Here is a 6,786-nt window from a genome sequence, read left to right on the forward strand (position 1 = left end):
CTATAGTTAGCCTACATTAGCTAACGTTGCCGAGACAGTAGCAGTAGAGCTTCGGCGAGCTAACCAAGACAGTGTTATGGCCCTCTCGCCCACAATCAACCTCTGCTGCGAAAATTAATCAACCTGCAGTGATGTTTTGAAACTAACAAATCGTACCTTTTCCCAGAAATCCTGGCCATTATTGTAAGGCATAAACCAACCATAAGGGTACACTCAGGAGTAACCCTGCTGCTAACACGGGCTATTACATTAGCCTAAAATGATAATTATAGCCATACATATATATCACAGTAACACTGCAAAATTAAAGACCGACAAACAGATCCAACTAAAATCATGTTTTATTGAGTCAGCAGTTATATACAAACAATAAGGAAAGCTTAAAGGAATACGCCACCGGAATGCATGTCGAAATTCTAGCAGCGATGTTTCCCCATTGGAATGAATGGTAAACAGAGCTATAGCTAGCTTCTCATAACGAGAGCTCTCCAGCTCACAACAAATGATTAAATTGTAATCGGTCAAAAACGTTAGCTTTGTAATACCATGACGAAATTCAAAGTGTAAATATATGCAATGTATGTCGAAAGTCTAGCCGCGAGGTTTCCCCATTGGAATGAATGGCAAACAGATCTATAGCTAACTTCTCATAACGAGAGCTCTCCAGCTCACAAAAATGATTAAATTGTAATCGGTCAAAAACGTTAGCTTTGTAAGACCATAGAGTATGTGTTATATAAATACCATGACGAAATTCAAAGTGTAAATATATGCAATGTATGTCGAAAGTCTAGCCGCGATGTTTCCCCATTGGAATGAATGGCAAACAGAGCTATAGCTAGCTTCTCATAACGAGAGCTCTCCAGCTCACAACAAATGATTAAATTGTAATCGGTCAAAAACGTTAGCTTTGTAAGACCATAGAGTATGTGTTATATAAATGCCATGACAAAATGAAGGGACTAAGACAATGTGCACTGACACAAAAATGCGTTTGCATTATCGGACCAGCTCACCAATCTGTCTTTCTGCCCCTGGTATGCCCACGCACCCTGTAATGTTTGTAAACAGGAAACCCGTCTATACATTCTCATTTAAGATTTTATTTTCTTTAACAATCTCTCCTTTACTCTCTCCTAATCACTTTTCACATGGTGTCATAGGTTAATTTAGCTAAAAATGTAGTCTGAAATCCTTGACTAAAGGCTTATTATTTAAACCTGTAAAAATTTCAGCCCCTTGGGAGAAATCTGAACACATATGGCCATATGATCCTCTTGGTACATGGTACCTACTCGCCTCGCCTCGACTCGCTGTGCGTCCGTTTTCCATTGCAGATTTTAGTATCGCCTCAGCGTGGCTGGTCGTCATAGCGACTGCCGTGGGCGGGGCTTAGTAGCTTGCTTTTCCCATTGACATATCCCCGCATATCCCCGACGCATTTCCTGGTTCTACGTCTCCGTAAACATGATATCAAAGAGATAGTTAACGTTTACTACTCCAGATTTCCCACCGTGGTCACATATATATGACTCTAGAGTCGCTACTCGCTTTGTTTCTCTCACATATATATGACTCTAGAGTCGCTACTCGCTGCGGAGATAATCGCCGTCACTGTCTCACTTCTCCCTCGCTCACTAGCTCCCCACAAACACACATAAGGCAACTCGACACACACACATCACATATGCACACACCAGCGCACCAGTATAACCATCAGGCCACTTGTATGCTACGGAGAAAGCTCTGCGTGGAACCTCCGGAAGCAAAAAATCACCGCTGGCTAAACTATTTAAAAATGCCTCTCTCGCTAGCAATGCAGTGATCAGTGACGCTTCTTTCCGACCAATCAGCAGCCTGCAGGGTTTCACGTCACCTTCTCGGCTCGCCTCAGCTCGCTTGGAACCTCGACTGAGGAGGTACTAAAAAAAGTACCTGTTAGCAGGTACCAGGTACTTTTTTTCGTAATGGAAAACCAAAAAAAGCGAGTAGAGTCGAGGCGAGGCGAGTAGGTACCATGTAATGGAAAAGCACCAATAGCTACACACATTGCGGCAGCCATGTTGGCAAACTGTTGCCTTCATTATCATTCATTTGGACTCATGATTCTGCCCACTTGGCAAATGTAAGTCCAATATTCATTTTAGCTTTATAGGTTTTTTTTGTCTCTATTATTATGAGGGAAATACCAGGCTGTTTAACAGTTATGGTTCTTTTTGTCTTGTAATCGCAACTAGTAGCTTGAGTGTGACGTCACATCCGTGTCGGAAAACGAATAACCGCAGGGTTGTTGCGTTCTTTTTGTCACACAATACTACGAGTCGGAGAAAAGATGGATTTTTGTAACATTTTTAGTAACATTTAGGATTCTATTCACCCAGTTATTGACATATTACACACATATATTTCACAGTTTCATACATGAAAATTACGTTTTGATTAACATTAACATTCGGCTACTACTCTGCTTTCTGCTCAAGGCTCGGCTTAAGCCGTTGTTGTCATATAGCAACCGAGCGTCTCTAGCCAATTTCAGCTGCATAAGCTACAAATAACTAATCAGGCGGTATTTAACTCCTAATAAGACTGTAGCAACATGCCTATAGGTAGCAGTATACAGTGCTATGTGTACCACTTCTTCATTTGGTTACAACAAAGACAAAAGTGCTTAAAATTGTAGAAAACCACAATGTTTACTACGTGTGATGCACGACGTAGCCATCTTTGAAAGTGAACTCGGGGTCCTCTGAGTTCAGACGACTTGACGAGTTGTACATACGACCTCGGGGGCGTTCTTTTTGCAACTTCCGGTTCGTAACTCCGGAAAACAACTCGTAAATCGACTTCGGTTGACAAAAAGAACGCACCATTAGCTGCAAACTACTCCACTATATTTACCAGCTAGCTAAGCGTTAGCCTTTTTGCCTGACTGAGCTTGCGGTTTGGTGCTTGGCAGTTGGTGTACAGAGCTTTTCTACTGAAAACCACTGCCTACTGCGGCCCAAAACGAGCTGTGGTTAAAAAAAATCCAACATGTTACAAGTTGCCTTTAAGTCTTTAATATGGTTTCAGAACTTTCCCTGTGAGCTAAGGTACATCAGTCCTTGTTTTTAGTTCATTGTTTTTCAAAGACAACTTGATTTAACTAAAACCGTAACATTTGGAATTTGCTGAAAATGCAATTTGAGCATATATCAAAGGGGTTATTCTTTTTTTTTTGGACTAGATTGTGTAAGTGAATGACTAGCTATTCAATAATGTCCAGGAGCATTTAGTAGCCTAATGTGAGTGACTGCTGGTTGCATTGCAGCTGACAGAGATTCAGTGTATTGTTAATGGACACAGGGCTTGAGCTTTGGTCATTTGAAAGATGGTCTGTATGTAAGTAACCAAAATGAAAGGATACACGAGCATGTTTTTGCCTGAAGCCATTTCAGAATTGAAAACAGGGTTGGATATTTGGACAACATGGACATTTTGGAGCCTTTTAATTTGATCCTCTTGGTCCGATGTCAGGAATTTCCCTTTGGCCTTAAAAGAATGAAAAGCTTTTTGCGGACGTTCGGCAGCACCAAATGTCAGGATTTTAAAGGAATCATCAGAGAGGTTTGATCAAGGACACCAGAGAAGGTAATGAGCATTACCAGCAGGTGGCAAACTTCCACCATTAAACATCCAGTCAAGAAGACCCACCCTGAAACCTGCAGTGACATCAGTGTTTTAAATAACCCAGGGTACCTTTTGAGTTTCCAGATACATTTGAATCTAGTGTCTGACAAATAAATGGACTAAGGAATGTATCCAGTTTGCCTCCGTAATGCGACAAAGCTATGGTCAGGAGGACCCCACAGAGGACTGTGCAGCATTTATTGTGACTTTGTTGGGGCTCGGTGCTACCTATAGTAGTAGAGTCACATCAGTGTTGTGCCTGGCAGTGATTGTGCTTGGTGTGTCTGAGTGGAAAGCAGGAGGACGCCTCACAGTCTGAATGACATGTTCCCTCTTTTTCTCTCCCCGTCACCCTGACTGTAGGCATGCTGCAGTGAAACGGAGGGATAAATAGAGAGAGAGAGAGAGAGAGGATATGCATTGAGGAGACAATGAGAGGCCAGACAAGGTATGAATGGGAAATTGGAGGTGAAAAGAGCAAGAAAAGACGATAAATTAAGAGTAATAGAATAGAAGAGGAGAGGGACAGAGTGCGATAAAGACACAGGGAAGCTGATGATGATGAGAGGACAGAGGGAGAAGAGAGGGGATGGTAATTGATTGTCTCATTTCTTCACATGCACCTGTCACCGAGCTAATTGGAGTGGCAGGGAGGAGAGAGGTGTCAGTCACATCAGAGCCTTTCAGGAGGGCAGTTCGTGTCAAGCTCTGATGAGACGAGCCTTTCTCCTCCTCCTCCTCCTCCTCCTCCTCTCTCTGCTATGCAACAGTGCTGTGAGTCAGACAGCAAAATGAAACATCATCCTTTAACCAAAGCTTTAACCAAAGGCAAAGACCTGCGTTGTTGTTTTCTTCTTTTCCCCCAAAATCTTGTGTCATCCTTCAGATATAGTATAAGAAAACGGAACAAAACCCATTCACCCACATGTTTTCAGATACTGATTAGCATAAATTATACATACACCAAGACTGAAAATCAAGTTAAGGGTTTGATGTTTACTTGATGCTGTGTACCACGAAGAACTGTTGCGGGTGATTATGGTGGAGCACATCATTATGGTTGTTGCCATGGGGCTTAATTCCAAGATAAGGATGCTTGACTAAATAACTCACCTGTGACAGGAAACAAATAAGGAGAATTTCCCGTAGAATGTGGGCTGTTTCATCCACATCTCCCCCAAACAGCTTTGCAATCATCAAACTCTGAACAGAATTCACATATATGTGTGGATGTTTCTGTCCCAAAAGAGTTTCTCATTAATATGCTAATGCATTTAACATTACCATTCTGATGCTTTGGGTCTTATATATATTTACACAGCCTGTCTCTGTGCCGACACTCTACCACTATATAGAATTGAAACAAACTGCTAGTTGCTACAGCTGGTTTTTCACATAGAAAGGTAATCATTGTCACTACCCATGTTAAACCTGATGTTGTCACTCAGCAAATCATGCACAGAATGGACAGCATTCTCTATTCTGCGCGCCTCCCTCTTCGGGTTTGGTGGAGATCATCAATATTCAAACGTGCGTTTGCAGCGGGATGCAAACACGCATCATCGTGAGCTGCTGTTCTTACCAATAAACATTCAATCGCCAGTGGGATCAGCAAGATTGTGTGAGGTCAAACTTAAGATCAGTCAGCAAAAAATAATTAGTAACGCTCTCCATTACTTCTGTGTATATTTTCTAGCAGCATCACAGTAGGGTTGTTTTCCGATGTAATAAATCACCGTCTAGTTCAGCTCATCAAATAAAACCCATTATATGTCAAACTGTGGGGGAAACAAATAAAGAAGAAAATAAGGTATGCTGCTCCTAAACAGTTGAAGTTGTATTAAAATAAACTATTCACATGGTAATTTGTGGCTATATTCTTTTTTAGGGGAGGAAGGGAAGGTTTGTAACTACTTGTCAAACTAGAACAAATAGTTTTTTTCCCCTGCTTTTGAATATGTTTTTATTGTAAATATTTACAATATTATACACATCAAGTATTACAAATTAAAACCATATTTTTTTTTGTCAAAAGCGTGTTTCCTGTAATCAAGTTGAACTGTCAAATGCAAGCGATACTCAATCAAGGACATAGCCTACTGTATGATGCTTGTATGTAACACAGTCACCTCAATTATAACGTGTTTCCCAAACTGGATCCCCTGACCTTTTGGGATTGATTTTCATGCTGCACTTCTCCCCCTCCATGAGCCGAAGCCAATATCTGATGGATTGGACTGAAGATCAATGTGCTCTCCACAGTCTGATTAATCCATGGCCTCTCTGGAGTAATCACTGTCCCAGGCACAACAATGAGCCAGGCAAGATGTGGAGAGGAAGTGTTATGCTGTTGCAGAGAGATGAATGAACTGACCCCTTCAAATGGGAGGAATATGCTAAAATATGTCCTGCCGAAAGAGCACAGAGTTATGTATGCCAAACAGTAAAGGATACCTGAGCCTGTTCAGTGGCTGTTGCTATGGGACATTTGATAATCAGGCACCTGTGGCGTGGCTTGGTGTTGCCCTGTCTAATTACCACACCGTACTTTGATGGAGTATCTGGGTAAAACGCTTCAGGCAGGCCAGCTGGCATTGGGCACCCCCCACTTCAGTCTGCTGTTAAAGAGAAACCAAAGAGAGGCATTGAGCTTAACGAAGCTCAAAGCCGCAGCAGAAATCGATGGCACTTTTTGGCAGCCTTGCTTTTGCTGATTTTGGTGACCAGTGCTGGCAAGGTACACAGCTGCCGCTCCTGTTCTGCCACGTTGGTTGGGCAGAGAGTGGGTGTGTGGTTATGTGGACAGTGCCATGAAAACAGAGGAAAAAAGTGGAAAATAAAATCAGAAACGAAAACAAAGTGATGTGTGGTGGGTTGATAGACATATGGCTAGAGTCAGCTGCTTTGTGTTGTCCTCTGGGCATGTGATGGGTCAACAGTAACAGAATGTGACAGCGATGAATGGAGACTGCCTCGCTCCTCCTGATGCTGGATTTGGTTGAGAGGAGAAATTGATTAGATATTTATCATCCTTAAAGTTACAATTTCAAAGATCTCCGTATTGTTCTCTTTGGCGGCACCTATGGCGATAAGTGGTAATTGCAGGTGTGTTTTGAG

The sequence above is a fragment of the Perca flavescens genome, chromosome 3, assembly GCF_004354835.1.
Source record: "Perca flavescens isolate YP-PL-M2 chromosome 3, PFLA_1.0, whole genome shotgun sequence".
NCBI classification, from domain to species: Eukaryota; Metazoa; Chordata; class Actinopteri; order Perciformes; family Percidae; genus Perca; species Perca flavescens.